Genomic DNA, 19,103 nt, shown 5'->3' on the forward strand with positions numbered 1-19,103 from the left:
ATGCTAGGCCTGCACGCAGGGACTCTTCTGTGACTCTGCGCCAATAAATAGCTAGCTCACGATGGTCTCGTTCCTTTTGCCCCTTGGCTGTGAGACCCCAGAAGATACCACGTGTGTGTACGTGCATGCATGCATGTGTGTGTTGTCTGCACAATGACCTTCAGAGTTCTTCAACTGTCTGGACACCCCAGGGTCAGCTAAGCAACAGCAAGTCTGGTGAAACAAGAAGGGAGCCCTCGGGACTTCCCTGAAAGTCCAGTGGTTAAGACTCCATGCTTCCACTGCAGTGGGCGCAGGTCCCTGGTTGGGGAACCAAGATCCGCATGCTGTGTGGTGTGGCCATAAAATAAAATTAAAAAAAAAAAAAAGAAGGGAGCCCTCTGGCTCTGAGCTAGCAGGAGCTTCCCCCCACACCCTGGGGGTCTCTCAGGTACCAGTCACTCACTCAGCAGGAGGCTGACAGCCACCACCAGCAACAATCACAGCTCCTCCATGTTTTTCCAGGCTGTAATGTTCAATCAATCCATCAGGTGTGCCACTCACAGAAACTGGGCCTGCCAACTCACTTAAAGGGTTTGAGGGAAGTAATCGCCATGTCAGCTCCTTCTCCGGGCAGTTTTATTTGAGTCCAGTCTACTTTGGGAAGCCATTACACATCAATCCTTCAGGGGTCTTTCCTCCCTCGATGGCTTTGGGCTGCACTTGGCTAATCAGTAACTCCCAGGCAAGCCACATATATTCTGAAATGCACCCACACAGAAATAGGCGTCACCGGGGAGCAGGGAGCATCCTCCCACAGACACTTGGAAAGATGCCTACCCCCTGGGGCACAGGACCACTGGCAGTACCACAGCCTCGCTGACCAGGTCACGTGGTGCAGACCCCTCCCTGAAGAAATGACATGTCAGAGGAAAAGAGAAGATCCATCAACAATGTCCCCTCTTGACGTAATCAAACTTACAAGCTTTTGCACAGCAAAGGAAACCATAAGCAAAATGAAAAGACAACCTAGAGAATGAGAGAAAATATTTGCAAATGAGGCAGCAGACAAGGGCTTAATCTCCAAAATATACAAACAGCTCATCCAACTCAACAACAAAAAAACAAACAACCCAATCGAAAAATGGGCAGAAGACCTTGATAGACACTTCTCCAAAGAAGATATACAGATGGCCATTAGGCACATGAAAAATGCTCAACATCACTAATTATTAGAGAAATGCAAATCAAAGCTACAATGAGGTATCACCTCACACCAGTCAGAATGGCCATCATCAAAAAGTCTACAAATAAATGCTAGAGAGGGTGTAGGGAAAAGGGAACCCACCTACACTGCTGGTGGGAGTGTAAGTTGGTGCAGTCACTATGGAAAACAGTACGGAGGTTCCTCGGAAAACTAAAAGTAGAATTACCATATGATCCAGCAATCCCACTCCTGGGTGTATATCCAGAGAAAACTATAATTCAAAAAGATACATGCACCCGTATGTTCACAGAAGCATTATTCACAACAGCCAAAACATGGAAAACAACCTCAATGTCCATTGACAGATGAATGGATAAAGAAGATGTGGTACATTTATAAATGGAATATTACTCATCCATAAAAAAGAACAAAACAATGCCGTTTGCAGCAACATGGATGCAACTAGAGATTCTCATCCTAAGTGAAGTAAGTCATAAAGAGGAAGACAAATACCACGTGATATCATTTATATGTGGAATCTAAAATATGGCACAAATGAACCTATCTACAAAACAGAAACAGACTCATAGACATAGAGAACAGACTTCTGGTTGCCAAGGGGGGAGGTGGGGAGGGAGAGGGATGGATTGGGTGTTTAAGGTTGGTAGATGCAAACTATTACATTTAGAATGGATAAACAAGAAGGTCCTAATGTATAGCACAGGGAACTATATTCAATATCCTGTAATAAACCATAATGGCAAAGAATATAAAAAAAAGAATGTCTCTATGTGTATAACTGAGTCACTTTGCTGTACAGCAAAGACTGACACAACATTATAAATCAACTATACTTCAGTGAAAAAAAATTGAAAATAAAACAAACAATGCAAGCAGGCAGGCCACAGTAGCTGAAAGGACAATGGTTTTGTTCATTTGCATTTTGTTTTCAATAAAAAAGAAACAACTGGTAAACCATAATAGTCCAGTGTCCTGGGCTATTTCAGGCTGTGCTGCTATCCATATTAGGTGACTTTATTTTAGACGTTTTTTAACGTCTTTTTAGAGGTAACTGATCTTGAATCTTATGTTTTCTCCTTCCAAGCCCACTTTAATTTCTTATTCACACTCGCCTGACTGTCCATTCCACCTACCCAATACATATGCACTTTAAACAAATTCAGCATCCTTCTAGAAGAGACCAGAAAGGCCAGACCTTGTGAAATCCTCTTGGTTAATTCCACTGAGGCACTGGGGGTGTATAATAAAACTTAGCAATAAATAAATAAGAGGGAAATCCAGGGGAAGAAAATGCATACAGAGGCAGATGACAGACGCAAAGACATGTCTATGGAAACTCCACACAAATAGGCTGTATGCCCACACTCATGCCTCAAAATGAAAAACCCCATTGCCTCACTCCAAGCAATGAGCTCCATCCCGTCGGAAAGCAGGGAAATGGCACACTCAGGAGTCCAGCGTCCATACTTCATTTATTAACAGGTAAGACAGCAGAGGCATCACTTTCAACTGGAGACATCAATATGATTTAAACGGCTGTTACTTAACGTGGTGAAGAGGAATCAACTGTGCCCTGAAGACAGAGGACAAGGAGGGGCATCATCCTGTTGGTTTCCTGGGAAATAACGAGCCCTATTAATAGTTGTTAACATGAATCAACGGATCACTCCTCTGTCAGCGGCTGTCAGGCTGGGCCCCCGAGTCAATCAGTAAAGAGGAAGAAAGCTGACGATTCAGGGCAAGTCTCAGCAAGGGAAGGAGCCAGGTCATTGGCCCCTGTTCCAACCTGAGCCAGCCACCGCCTACAAGGAAGGAGAGGAGAACTCAGCATAGCAACAAGGCCCCAAGGAGATGCACACCAGTTCTAGACATAAAGGTCAACCAGAAACCCCCCTACAGGGCCTCATAGCCAAGAAGAAGCCATAAAGGGCAGGGTTTCTGGCCCCCTAAAGACCTAGAATTTAGATCTGCTAATATCATGCAAATGAAAGGGTTTGTGAGGCCGGGTCTAACCTGCTAGGAAGACTACTGGGTTTTGTTTGGGGTACAGCTTAAGTTTTGATGGTGTGGCCCTCCACCGTGTATATGACTGTACAGGTGTGTTTTTCCTCTCCATTTCTACCAGTTTAAAATATACTCACACAAAACATTTTGCAACATCCATGTCAAAGGACCAACAGCCTTAGTAATTAAAGAGCTGCTAAGCTCCTGCAAATCACAAAGCATAAGCATTAATAATAACTAATATTTATGAAAACCTTACTACATGTCAGGCATAGCCTAAAAGCTTTAAATTATCTCCCTTAAATCTCTCAGATACTTTAGGAGGTAAATAATGTTATACCCATTTGGCAGATGGAAAAACTGAGGCTTAGATGATTTTAGTAACTTGCTCAAACTCTCACAACTAGCAGACGATGAAACAGTGATTCAGACCAGGTCTGTCTGTTGAAAGTCTGTACTTTTACACTATGTCCCACCAATTTTTCACAGGCGGCCCACAAAGAAAGAAATATAAGTGACCAAAAAACATTTTTAAAACATTTCATTGTGATAGTAACCAAAAAGTCTAAACCGAAAGAATAATGATGAATTTATTTATTTATTTGCTTATCAGGTAAACAAAGATTAAGATTAACAAAGCCTAGTGATAATGACTCTATGGAAACACTAACTCATTTATGCAGTGTTGGTGAGCATGCCAGTTATAAAATCATCCTGGAACATAGCTTTTTCAAAATATATAAAAATGTAATTTATGCATGCTCCTTGAAAATCTCCACTCCCAGGAATTACCTTTATGGGATATTTAAATGAGTAAGATAAGATAAAAAGACATTAATCACAGCATTGTTTTTAAGAGCAAAATATTGTAAACACATAAATGTCCATTTATACGAATTGCTAAAATAAATTATGAAACATCCATCCAATGGAATAGTATTCAGTCACCTAAAATAATGATGTTGGTCTATATTTACTGACACAAAGATATCAATGAAAAATTGTCCAGTCAAGAAAGCAATTACAGGGACTTCCCTGGTGATGCAGTGGTTAAGAATCCACCTGCCAATGCAGGGGACACGGGTTCAAGCCCTGGTCCGGGAAGATCCCACACGCTGCGGAGCAACTAAGCCCGTGCGTCACAACTACTGAGCCCGCGTGCTGCAACTACTGAAGCCCAAGCACCTACAGCCTGCACTTTGCAACAAGAGAAGCCACCACAGTGAGAAGCCTGCACACTGCTATGAAGAGTAGCCCCTGCTCGCTGCAACTAGAGAAAGCCGGCGCACAGCAACGAAGACCAAACGCAGCCAAAAATGAAATAAAATTAATTAATTAAAATTAAAAGAAAGCCATTACAGAAACATATATAAAAATATAAATATCATACACACATGCAAAGCAACTTTTCTGGAAAGATGTTTGTGAAAATGGTGTTAGCGATGACTTTTAGGTTATGCAATTTCTGGGAGCTTTTACTTTCTTTGGTGTATTTTCATGTATTGTTTGACTCTCTTTAAAGAGGATCTATTGTTTTTTCAACAAAAGAAAAAAAGAAAAACCACATCTTCTGTTTTCTAATTTAACTTAGTGTAGGATAGTGCTGGACCTGGAAACATTTTTAACCTGAAACATTATATAATGGAGAGAACATGGGCTTTGGAATATGACCTCAGGTGCAATCTTCGCTTTTACTAGCTTTGTGACTATATTCGCTTTCTACTGCTACCATAACAAATTATCACAAACTTAGCAATTTAAACAACACAAATTTAGGGACTTCCCTGGCAGTCCAGTGGTTAAGACTCCACGCTTCCACTGCAGGGGACATGGGTTCAATCCCTGGTCAGGGAACTGAGATCCCACATGCCCTGCGGCCAAAAAAACAATACAAAACTTTATTATCTTACAATTCTTAAGTTCTTAAGAACTTCTTAAGTCATATCTACAGACTCAGGTGTTGGCAAGGCTGTGTTTCTTTCCAGAGGTTCTAGGGGAGGGTCTGTTACCTTGTTCATCCAGTTGTTGGCAGAGTTCTGTTCTATGTGGCTGTAGGATCAAGATCCCTGTTTTCTTGTTGGCTGTAGCTAAGGGCTGTTCACGGCTTCCAGAGGTTTCTAACGGCTGCCATATTCCTGAAAAGCCAGCAATATGGAGTCAAGTCCTCACTCACATCTGACGCACCTACTGCTTCCCTCTTCCACTTTTAAGGATTCATGTGATTAGACTGGACCCACTCAAATTATCCAGAATCATTCTCCCTTTAAGTCCATCTGTAATTTCCCTTGTGCCATGTAAAGTAACATATTCACAACTTCCAGGGATTAGGGCGTGGACACCTTTGTGGAGCCACTATTATTATATGTTGGAGAATGACTTTGGCAAATCACCTGAGTAACGATCCTCAACTCTAAAAGGCAGGAGGCTTTACTGAATTACTATTATTTTGTTTTATTTTGTTATTGCTCTATTTTGACCTTCCCATTCTAAGAAGGTATCTAGGCCTCCCTCAACTCAGTGGGCTTTATGATGACTGAAGACAGCTTTTCTCTTGGCTTTTGTTTTCAAAAAGCCTAACCTGGCAGGATCCCTAAGAGAATGCAGTATGTAAAAGGGGAAGTGAAAACCATGAGTACCTTTATGCCCAGTCTTGATAAGGATGCCTTTAAAAAAAGGTGTGGACTTGGCAATGAGCAAATGAGCTGTGGTCAGCATGGACAGGAAACCAAAGGGCTCTCTCCAAAGCTTCTGTTTGGAGGTAAGACCCTTAAGACCTTTGCATGGCCCCAAGGGAGAGGGTGATAAAATAATTCCAATAATGACAGATTGAATTTCCTGCCACTCCAATGGATACATGAAGTTAGACTGATTCCATTAAGATAAGAGAATATGACTTCTTTTTTAAATTTTTATTTTATATTGGAATAGAGTTGATTTAATAATATGACCTCTTCAACACCCCTGTCTATGACATAACAAATGCGTCTCTCTGCTACCTGGGAAAAGTGATAACTACCCTGTGGGAACTTGGGCAGGATGCATATATGTAAAGCACCTGGCACATAATAAAGAGACTCCTAAAAATTGATACTGTTATATGAAGATGTGACAAGGAAGATGATCCAAACACATGCAAACATTATCCTCTAAACAACCAAAAATAAATAAATAAATGCACCTTTGGTATTTTGAGACACACTGAAAAGTGTGGTAAAAGACTTATCACACGGTGTTCACCATAAAATACTCTTAAAACGTTGATGAAGAGAGAGGTATTACCCTATGCAGAAATTCTGGAGCCATCTACATCACTTTCTTCTTTCTCTTCCCCTCTATTCAATTGGCCACTACCTAGAAATACCTGTAGCGCCTCTCCCTGCCTCTCACCCCCATGGTCAATGCTGTGGCTCCAGCCCCCATCTTCTCTCTCCAAGACTGTGGATGACAAGACCCTCCCAATAGGTCTCCTTGCCTCCTACCTCAGCCTCCTCTAATCCACCCTTCCCTTTCCTGTTTAAAATTCTTCCATGACTTCCCTTTGGCTCACAATCTTGTCCAATACTCCATTACGCCGAGATTCTCATTCTCACCTCCCTCCCTGACTTTGCACAGCTGGTACTCCTTCCTGGGATCACCCCTCTCCCCATCTCTCCCTACTCATACTTAAGAGACAAATGAAATATTAACTCCTCTGTTAGACCCCCCCAAGCTCCTCCACACGGTCAGTTCCATCTTCCTCGTTCTTGTCATAGTATAGTATACAGTGCCCTTTCCATGTTGTTTTATTGCTCTGTCTATATGTATTTCCCCCAACAGACCAGGAACTTCTTGAGTGCAGGCACTGTGTCTTCTTCAACTTTGCATCTTGAGCGCCAACCCACTGTCTATCATACAAGAGGTGCTCTCAAGCGTTTCATTCAATAAAAACCAGGGAAGGTGCAGTGAAGTTGTGAGGCTCTTGGTAGCTGTGAAGAAATGGAAAGGCCAAATGATGTCCAGCAATGGTTCATTATTCCACACAGACTCCTCAGGGGACAAAAACCCTTTTCATCTCCATCATTCCCTCATATGCCAAAACAGTGAAAGGGCGCTTCTGAAAAAGAAATGGCAGTGGGTAACTCAGAATGAGGAGCTAGTGAGCAGCCAGTATTCAACTCAACAAGCATTTCTTGAGCACCTGTGCTCTGCCAGGCACCATTCTAGGGACTGGGGATATGCCGTTCCCATCTTCAGATGCCTCACCGTCTCCCACAGGATTCAGGCACATAAACCACGCAAGATGGCACGTGGCGTGGAGTGGGCAATAGAGACATGTTTAATAGATGTTTAAAAGGCAATGAAGGTACCACTTCACACCCATTAGGATGCTTATTATCAAAAACAACTGTTAGGTCTTCCCTGGTGGCGCAGTGGTTGAGAGTCCGCCTGCCGATGCAGGGGACATGGGTTCGTGCCCTGGTCCGGGAGGATCCCACATGCCGCGGAGCAGCTGGGCCCATGAGCCATGGCCGCTGAGCCTGTGCGTCTGGAGCCTGTGCTCCGCAACGGGAGAGGCCACAACAGGGAGAGGCCACAACAGTTAGAGGCCCGCGTACCGCAAAAAAAAAACCAAAAAACAACTGTTAGTGAGAGAAATTGGAACCCTTGGGCATCACGAGTGGGAATATAAAATGGTGCAGCCATTATGGAAAACTGTTTGGTGGTTCCTCAAAAAGTTAAAACAGAGATTTATCACATGATCCAGCAATGCCACTTCTAGGATCCAGCAATTCCACTTTCAAAAAATTAAAATTTGGGACTCAAACACTTAAACACTCATGTTCACAGCAGCATCATATATAAAAGGCAAAAGATAGAAACAACCCAAGTCTCCATCAACAGATAACTCGATAAACAAAATGTGATACACACACACACACACACACACACACACACACACAGAGGTATATTTTACAGCCTTCGAAAGAAAGGAAATTTTGATACATGCTATAACATGAAAGAACCTTGAGGGCATTATGCTAAGTAAAATAAATCAGTAACAAAGGACAAATATTGTATGATCGCACTTATATGAGATACCTAGGATAGGCAAATTCATAAAGACAGAAAGAATAAGGGAGGTTACCAGAGGCTGAAGGGGACGGGGAGCTTAGTATTTAATGGGTACAGAGTTTCTGTTTGGGATGATGAAAACATTCTGGAGATGGACGGTGGTGATGGCCGCACAACAGAGTGTCTGTACTTCATGCCCCTGAACTGTAGACTTAATAATGGTTAAGATGGTCAATTTTATGTTGTGTCCATTTTACCACAATTTTTTTTAAAGCAAGGAAGGGAAATGTTCACTCTATGAGAATGAAATTTAGGAGAACACTGATAACAAAAGTTACTGAGAAATCATTATGTGTGATCTGGGCTTTGAAGGGTGAATAGGAGTTCACTAGACAATGAGTCAGAAGTCTGACTTTACATCCTGGAACTGCCACTTCCTTTTATGTGGTTCTTTTTCCTCATCTATAAAAGTGAGAAAAGATCTACCATACACTTGTGGTGAGGATCTCATGAGATAACATGCCTGAAATGTTTTTACAAACTACAGGAGGATTTTCCAATATAAATTTATGGATGACAAGTGATATAAAGTATAATTATTGAAGGCAAGACCTTAATGTTTCCATTATCTCGGTTTTGGCCAGCCCAGAATATTTTCTAAAGTTTAAACATGATATGCACTCCTTCCTGTCCATGCAGGATGAAGTTAAGGGCAGAGAAGGAATAAAGGTTAAAGAGCAAGGTTTTGAAAGTATGTTCTTACTTTACCATATGAATATTATCCAGCCATTAAAATTGAGAAACAGGAAGATAGGAAGAAGAAATAGGAGAAGGCATTTAGTATTTGACTACCTTCACCTAATATATTACAAATTGCATCGCTGATGTAGAACTGTGTAACTATACCGATACAAGAACAATGTGCAAAAGGGAAAACAGTTGTGTAGAGATGGGGGGCCGTGGGCTACATTTTTTTAAAATTTCATTTTATGTTGTTTTATTGTTTTTGCCATAACAAATGAGGATAAGAGAAAAAGTAGTACATTCCTTTCGTAAACGTTTATCAGCTGGTTTCTCTGCTGACTACTAACCCACAATCCCTGCCCCCACCAGCTTCCAAGATACTCGGAGGCCCTGTACCATTAAGCCCTGGAGGCTCAGAGAGTAGCATTTGCTTCTAGCAATGACAGAAGCTTGCACAGAACTGGAGGATGCTCCAAGGCCCCTTCGGGGTAAAGAGCTGCCACCTTCTATAGATTTGTGAGTCAGGGCTCCAGAGGATGCTGAGGGCATGGGAAGGGCCATCAAACTGTGTTTAGCCTTGGGCTTTGATTCAAAGGCTGCTGTTTCCAAGGCCCTCACCCTTCCCACTCTGAAAGAAAAGATGCTTGCGACCCTTGTTTTGATTTGCTCAGTTGCTGGCTGAATTAGTGCAAGGACATTATTTCTCACAGCAGGGTTGCCCCCAACATCCTCTCCAGACAGGAGAGGGTCATAAACTATTTTGGCTGCTAAGCTCATAACTAGATCAAAGAGAGAAACTAGGACTGGCAGGTTGATTTTATGCCCTTGTGTTATCTCCCCAGTCTATCAACCTGTAGAACCAACGAGTATTAGCACCCCTGACATCCATCAGAAGCCACAGCCTATAAACAGGAGGAACAGAATCAGGGAGACATCTCAATTTCACTCTGCAGACAGAAGGCCAGTCACATAGACAGAGAACATTTAACCCTGTAGAGACATGGGCTAAGCCTCTGATTCTTCCAGCATCAGGACCCCTGTTTCCAAGGTGGAGGCGCTGCGGGTCGGTGTGCAAGCTGAATACACCCAAAGGTGCCTGGCTAAGCAGGAAAGCAGGGTGACCTCCAGCATCTTGCCCCCGCACCTGGTCACGTCCCTGGCACATGGAGAGCTGCCTGCGAGAAGGAGCACCTTTCTCACAAACACATGATTGGCTCCCAAGCCACATTCTTAAGGGGCTATGCCTGCCCTGGGGGACCTTTTCCACACAAAGCACCAAATATAACAACAACAGCCCTACCTGTGCAAAACCAGAAAGCCATCCAACACGTGTCTGTGTCCCATATCCAAATAGCACAGAAATCTGCCTAAAAACTGGGCATCGACTGTCCAGACAAAGAAGCCTAGCATTTTATTTTATTTTATCTTATTTTACTTTATTTTGTTTTATTTTGTTTTACTTTATTCTATTCAATTCTATTCCATTCCATTCCACTCTATTTTAAAAATTCTTTAGACACCGACAAACTACCCCCTAGGCTTCATTTAACTTTCAAATCAGATTTCCCTTTTAGGTCCCACCATCAACAGTTCTTATGTTCAGTCATTTTCCCTTGCAAGTTCCACTGTGCTTGACCCCTGACAATGCCAGCCCTACTCCCTTCTCCTTGACTGTCCCCATCGGATCCTCTTGCATTGGCCACCCTCCCTCAGAGCCTTGTCTTCCTTGCCTCTCACCTCCCTTCTTCCAGCGTTAGTGGCCCTTTGAGAATAATGTCATCATGTTCCTAACCAGGCCTTCTGTCTGAATTCACGATTTTAGAACTATGTTACAGAGCCCTGAAACTATATGAGAATTCAGGAAGGTGTCTAAAACAATTAGTTCCATAGAATTAAAAATCCAGTTTCTGAAGGGGGTTGAAGCCTTCAACTGATGCAATTTTATCTTTTAAAAAGAAAATGAAGCGTGATCCAGCAGTTCCACTCATGGGTGTATATCCAAAAAAGACCAAAAACACTAATTCAAAAAGATACATTCATCCTAATGTTCAGAGCAGACTTATTTACAATTGCCAAATATGGAAGCAAGATAGGCTCAAGGATGTATTGTACAGCGTGGGGAATACAGCTAATATTTTTTAGTAACTTTAAATGGAAAGTAACCTTTAAAAATTGTATATTAAAAAAAAAGAAAATGAAGCAACTGAGGCTAGAAATATTAAGTGACTTACCCTAAATCAGACAAGTGTTTGTTGAGTGCAGCCCTTGCAATCTGTCCTTCCCCAGAAGCTGCATTTATCCATCTACCAAGGAGAGACCAAGCTTCTATACAGGGAAATGGTCTCTGATATTCTCAAGAAAGGCAATACCCAACAGACTGAGATAATGAAGGTGTTGTGCTTTCATCCATGACTGTTAGTGCAGGGCCCCCAGGGGTCCTTGTTAGAGAACACAGGAAGGAAAGAGCCATTGAACATGGACTTCAGAGTCCACTGGTCGGGTTCAAACCCCTCCTCTGCCATTTCCTAGCTTTGTGACCTTGGGCAAGTGCTTCAGTTTCCTGATCTGTAAAATGGGAATAGTAATAGTCTGATCCCATAGTGTTAAGGTGAGCATTAAATGAGATAACTCACAGAAGAAGTGATTAACATGGTACTGACACGTAACTTAAAAGAAGTCCTTCTGCCTTCTGCTAATAACCTCCCCATCCCAAAGTGTATAATAGCATATCTATTTTATACACATGCCAAGCCAAGGGAGATCATGCTAATGTGAGAGTCTAAGATTTTGTCTGATTTTCGTGACCACTGGCATCACGTAGTATATTCACACATGTTCCAAGAAGAAAACATGCACTGGGCACAGCCAATATATATAAAAATTGCTAAATCAAGTTCATTTAAAAACCACATGGTAAATCCCTAGTAATTCTGGGTTAATAACATGTTAATTACCATCTTGTTATGGCATCAATGAGCCATACATTTGATGTGGGAACCTGCAGCAGAGGTTAAATGCTAAAATGAACTTTCTCTGACTGCTGCATGAAATGATCACTGATCACTCCATATCGCCATGGCTTTTCAGAAAAACCTCCTATGTTACTGTTTTTTTTAAGAGTTCACTAATTGCCTAAAGTATCCTCCAACTAGAGTTTCTTCCAGTGTAGGTATGTAAAGAGTAGTCAGTTAGCTAGTGGGAAGCAGCCGCATAGCACAGGGAGATCAGCTCAGTGCTTTGTGACCACCTAGAGGTGAGGATAGGGAGGGAGGAGATATGGGGATGTATGTATATGTATAGCTGATTCACGTTGTTATACAGCAGAAACTAACACACCATTGTAAAGCAATTATACTTCAATAAGGATGTTTAAAAAAAAAAAAAGAGTAGCCAAAAACATCTACCACCTGTAACCAAATGTTCCCCCCAAATCCATTGGATCGAAGTCCCTTGTGATGACAAGCTCCAGCCTACTGACCTCTACTGGGGTGATGATTTAAGTAGCTGCAAGTGTCTTGGTCCTTGCCTCCACCTCCTTCCTGGGCTTTTAGAAGTTGACTTGTCCACTTTCTCTGCATTGAAATATGAATCCAAAAATTAAGTCATATGAGCCCAGCTGAATTTCTTGGTAGAGGAATTATGTATAACAAGACAGTTGGCAAGGTTATATCAGTCCATGAAAGCTGTAATTTCCCTGCAATTGATTTCCTAAAGATAACTCACTGTTTGCATGCAGTGAAAGATAATTTAACAAGAAAGATGAGTGTCTTCAGAACACCTTGATTGGCAATTGTGATAAATTCCTATAATTACTATTGACTCAGAGGACGATTTTCATTTGTTAAGATGTTGCTGAAATGACAGCCTGGTGATGATTTAAAAAGAGGAAATGGCAAAACCACGTGCTGTTCCCATCTTCACAAAAGAAAAGGTTGGGGGACCAACATGGGTACAGATTTCAGAGAGTCCTTGAAGACCCCATTAAATCTCAGAGAGACCTCCACATCCTCCTTGATGGAAAATTCTCATAGGAACCATAGTTCTTAGGCCCAGAGAGTCTGGCTCGTTCTCCTAAGAAAGGAACAAAGTCAGGTCTGGATCAGTTCTTCCTTAGTTGAAGCAACAAAATCCTAGTATTAATGTTAAAAGTTGAATAATGTTTAAAGTCCAACAGTAGGCAATTGGTTAAATGCATCATATTATGCAGCCATCAATATGATTTTATGGAGCGTTAAAGACATAGGAAAATCACTACAGTATGTTTTTAAATATGAAAAGTAGGATGCAAAATTACATCTAGAGTTTGAGCTCAGCTATGCAAAAATATGTATAGAAAAACAGGAAGGAAATTTGTCCCAGAATGTTAACAGCAGTGGGTGCTAGATCTCTAGGTGGTAGGATGAACAAAACAAAAAGAAAAAAAAAAAAAAGAAATTCCACTTTCTAAAAAGTCCACACTTATAATAAGGGGTAATCTTAAGTGGGCTCTCTTAAGAGAGTCAAACTACAGATATATCTCTTTCCTAAGTAAAACTCTCTTTTGATGTTTGGGAATACCATCAATGACCATCTTAACTATCATTGGCAGCATCACCAGAAAGCTTGCCCAGAAATTTGTTGTTTTTGTTTCTACGTGACACATACAAAAAGTAAACAAGCACTACTCTTTGTCTTCTATCATTTCACAAGCTAAGATAGTCTACTCTGACATAAAGCATAGACTTCCTATATAATTTGTCATGTAAATGTAAAGCATTACTAGGATGATCATAATTTTATAATTATAATCATTAATATTCCTAAGTGCTCTTTTGCCATTAACTCATTCAATCCATTCAGTAATTCGAGGAGACACAAAGGATTATTATCCTCATTAAAGATGGAAAAACTATGGCTCAGAGATATGGAGTAATTTGCATGAGGTCAGAGCAAAGTAATTATTTAAATCCAAATCTTCTGTTTCAAAGTCTAGGATTCTTCCCACTGTACCATATTTATGGTAATATTTACAAACTAGGAGTAATTAGTACATTAACACATTGTGCCTTTATTGACACTTTTCATCTCCATTTAAAAAATGTTTATGGAATAACCATACTACCCAGAGCAATCTATAGATTCAATGCAATCCCTATCAAAATCCCAATGGCACTTTTTCAAAATTAGAGCCATCCTAAAATTAATAAGGAATCTCAAGAAACCCTGAATAGCCAAAACAATCTTGAAAAAGAAGGATAAACTTGGAGGCCTCACACTTTCTGATTTCAAAACCTACTACAAAGTGACATTAATTAAGACAGTGTGGTACTGGCATAAAGACAGATACATAGACCAATGGAATAGAACAGAGAGCCCAGAAATAAACCCCTGCATATATGGTAAATGATTTTCAACAAGGGTGCCAAGACTACACAATGGGAAAAAGCTCCTTCAACAAATTGTGCTGAGAAAACTGGATATCCACATGCAAATGAATGAAGTTGGACCCTTACCTTATACCATATACAAAAATTAATTCCAAATGAATTAAATATTTAAATGTAAGACCTAAAACTATAAAACTGGAAGAAAACATTGGAGGGGGAACTTTGGGACATTGGATTTGGCGATGGTTTCTTGGATATGACACCAAAAGCACAGGCAACAAAAGCTAAAAGAGACAAATAGTATTACATCAAACCTGGAAACTTCTGCACATCAAAGGAAACTATCAACAGAGTGAAAAGGCAGCCTAAGGAATGGAAGAAAATATTTGCAAATCATATATCTGATGGAGTTAATATCCAGAAGATATAAGGAATTTCCACAACTCAAAAACAAGAAAATAAATAACCCAATTTAAAAATGGTCAAAGGATTTGAGTAGACGATTCTCCAAAGAAGATATGTGAATAACCATATAAAACTGTTCAACATCACTAATCACAAGAGAAATACAAATCAAAACCACAATGAGATATCACCTCACACCCATTAGGATGGTCACTATCAAAAGAACAGAAAATAACGAGTGTTGGCAAAGATGTGAAAAAATTGGAAATCTTGTTGGTGAGAATATAAAATGGTTCAACCATTATGGAAAACAGTATGAGCTCTCTCAAAAAATTAAAAATAAAATTACCACATGATCCAGCAATCCCACTTTTGGGGATGTATCCAAAAGAATTCAAAGCAGGATCTTGAAGAGATATCTACACACCCAAGTTCATCTCAGTCTCATTCACAATAGCCAAGAGGTGGAAGCAACCCAAATGTTGATCAACAGATGAATGGATAAAGAAAATGTGGTATATACATATAATGGAATGTTACACAGCCTTAAAAAAGAAGAAAAATCCTGTCACATGCATTAACATGAATGAACTTCAGGGACATTATGCTAAGCAAAATAAACCAGTCACAAAAGGACAAATCCTGTACAATTGCACGCATATGAAGCATCTAAAGTAGTCAAAGTCATAGAAACAGAAAGCAGAAAAGGCTGGGGTGGAGGGGTAACAAATTAGGGTTTAGTGGGTATAGACTTTCAGTGTTGCAAGATGAAAAGGTTGTACATATCTGTTGCACTACAATGTGAATACACTTAACAGAACTGAATATCCACTTAAAAATGGTTAAAATGGTAAATTGTATTGTGTTTTTTACCACATACACACACAAAAACATTTGCATACCATTAAAGCTCCTTATCATGGGCTTTGGCATTTCAAATGGATTTTCTTTAAGAGTTCATTGTTAGGAACATTAAAAGAATAGAAGCAAGCATGCTACTTTGCTTCCTGGTCCAACAAATATGATTTTAATGTGTTAAGAGCCTCAAATGAAATTTTAATTAACTACAAACAATCTACTACATAATGACAAAATATGATGTTTAGTTTGTCCCTCTTGGACAAGTTTCTTTTTTTTTCATTTTTAATTATGATAAAAACATAACACAAAATTTACCATCTTAACAATTTTTGAGTGTACAGTTCAGTAGTGTTAAGTATATTCACACTGATGTGTTGACAGATCTCCAGAAATGTTTTCATCTCTCAAAAGTAAAATCCTATATCCATTAAAGAAGTCCTCATTTCTCCTTTTCCCCAGGGCCTGGTAACCACCATTCTACTTCCTATTTCCATGAATTTCACTACTCTAGGGACCTCCTATAAGTGGAATCACACAGCATTTCCATACATGGCAAAATACAATTTATAAAATATATGAAACGTTGCTTTGCATCAACTTTTAAGGAACTCACAAGTTTAGCATTCTGAGGGATACCAAACCAAAAAACCATTCAGAAACCAGAAAATAACCAAGGTTATCATATCCCGGAAATTCTCTAGAGGCTGCTTAATCTCTCTGTGCCTCCTTTCCCCATCTATAAAACAGAGATAATATTAGTATCTTCCTTAGAGCCTTGTGATGAGAATTAAATGTATTAATACATGTAAAGCATTTGGAACAGTGACTGGCACAGAGTAGGCCCTCAATAAATATTAAATATCATTATTTTTACATGTATTCTATCAGTATTGATAATTAATACACCACAGGGACTTCCCTGGTGGTCCAGTGGTTAAGACTCCGCAATTCTACTGCAGGTGGGGGACAGGTTCGATCCCTGGCCCGGGGAACTAAGATCCTGCATGCCACATCGTGGTGCAGCCCAAAAAGAAAAAGGAAAAAAAAAGTGTTGATAATACCCCATAATTAAGACACAATGGCTACTCTGGAGGAGCTCATAATCTAAGAATTTAAATGTTCTGAACAAAACTCAGCAAATGGTAGAAACTTGCCAGTTATTATTGTTAAAGAAGGCATTCTTCAAACTATGAACAGAATCAAGAAAATAAAATATGTAAAAGAATAACTTCTCCAGCTGAAAACTAATAGTCTGGCTTTAGCAACACAATGATTATTTTCAGACTGTAACCTCACCAAGATGTAGCCACTAATATTATTTTGTAAATATAATTAAAAGCAGATCTATTTTCACTGAGGACAAGAATTTAACAAAATCTTATCTCTGATTTTGAAATAGCCACCCAGGAGCTTGTAACACAGCTACCTTATTTGCCTGCTCTAAGGACATATTGAAAATGTTAAATGATTGTAAAGCAATAAGTGTGGTCTTTCTCTTCCTAATGAAATTCTAAAAAGCTACAGTCTCTTGTAATGCAAACAAGCATTTCTGCCTTGTCGGATTCATCAAAGTCAGCCAACCATGGCTGAGCAGGGCTTGTGGCCCACAATGCTGCCACCTGCTGTATGGAAGTGAAATCGCTTTCCTCGGATGGAAAGAATGAAAAGATCATTGATGCCATGGCAAATGTGTGCTCCTTGTCTTAGGTAAATATTCTGTTATCCCAGTAGCTCAGCACATTATTGAGGTAGGTTACCCTTCCACTTACCTACACTCATCTGGCTGTTTTGCTAACCTACCCTTTTACCTACATTGTTTTACAAACTTCGCCCCTTATGCAGCAACTAGGCTTTCTGTTTTCTTTCATTTCGTTTGCTCAAGATGGATTACTTAATGTTGAAACACTGTTTGTAGTGTCAGAATTTATGATGAGCCCCGCCATTATAAGACCATTATGAGACCATCTCCTCGTGTCTCAAAAATAGCCTGTGTACCACTACTATATATAAAATAGATAACCAACAAGGACCTACTACACAGCGCAGGGAACTCTACTCAGTATTTTGTAATAACCTATAAGGGAAAAGAATCTGAAAAAGAATAGATATACAATCACCTATGTATAACTGAGTCGCTTTGCTGTACCGCTGAAAAGAACACAACATTGTAAATCAACTATCCTCCAATTAAAAAAAAATAGCCTAAGTACAAGGGAGACAGATAATAAGTGCACACCCATATTTCTCCTCTTAAGTTTTATATATGTATATACCCAGGTATACTGAGTGGGAGACTTTGTTTAATATGTAGGCATTAAAAGAATATTTGGTTAAACATAGAATGTTCAGACCCTCTACTGCACCTGAAATGTACACACACTGACCTCAGTACAATTAAGCAAAACAGAGATGGAGCCAGATTTCAGAAAACTTATGACATAAGCCAAGTTAATGTTCAGCATTCTACTCACCTTTTGGAGATGTATTTTCCCATTTCTCTTGCTTTCCATGCCCACAACTTTTGGTGAGCTTTAGTTGTCCAATATCTTTCTGAGATACTCAACGAAGCGTATTGTAAAATCTGGGACCTCCCAGACTCGGACCTTTCCTGATTCCCCCTCAGGCACCACTGACCATACCCCCCACGGAAACTTACTACCCCAGTTTCCACTCCTGAATGATCTGGTTAATTGTTTCTGGCAAATCACATAAACTGAAAGCCAAGTTACCATGCCTAATTACTTAATATATTAACTACCCTCAAATATTTGCATGTTGGGACTTCCTGGTGGTCCAGTGGTTAAGACTCTGTGCTTCCACTGCAGGGGGCGTGGGTTTGATCCCTGGTCAGGGAACTAAGATCCCACATGCTGTGTGGTGTGGCCAAAAAAAACCCACAAATAAACAAAAAAGAGAAATCTAAACTTTAATAGGAAAACTATGTAGAAGGACCCTTTGCCAGATGAGTTTTCCTTACAGCTCTAGCAAAGACTAAATTAAATGGCATCTTTCTTTTTTAACATCTTTATTGGAGTATAATTGCTTTACAATGGTGTGTTAGTTTCTGCTTTATAACAAAGTGAATCAGCTATACATATACATATATCCCCATATACCCTCCCTCTTGCATCTCCCTCCCACCCTCCCTATCCCACCCCTCTAGGTGGATACAAAGCACGGAGCTGATCTCCCTGTGCTATGCGGCTGCTTCCCACTCGCTATCTATTTTACATTTGGTAGTGTATATATGTCCATGCCACTCTCTCACTTCGTCACAGCTTACCCTTCCCCCTCCCTGTGTCCTCAAGTCCATTCTCTACGTCCTAGTCTTTATTCCTGTCCTGTCCCTAGGTTCTTCAGAAATAGTGGGGGGGGGTTGGGTTTTTTTGGTTTTTTTTTTTTTTAGATTCCATATATATGTGTTAGCATACGGTATTTCCTTTTCTCTCTCTGACTTACTTCAC

This window comes from Mesoplodon bidens (genome assembly GCF_964165515.1).
Source record: "Mesoplodon bidens genome assembly, chromosome: 20".
NCBI lineage: Eukaryota > Metazoa > Chordata > Mammalia > Artiodactyla > Ziphiidae > Mesoplodon > Mesoplodon bidens.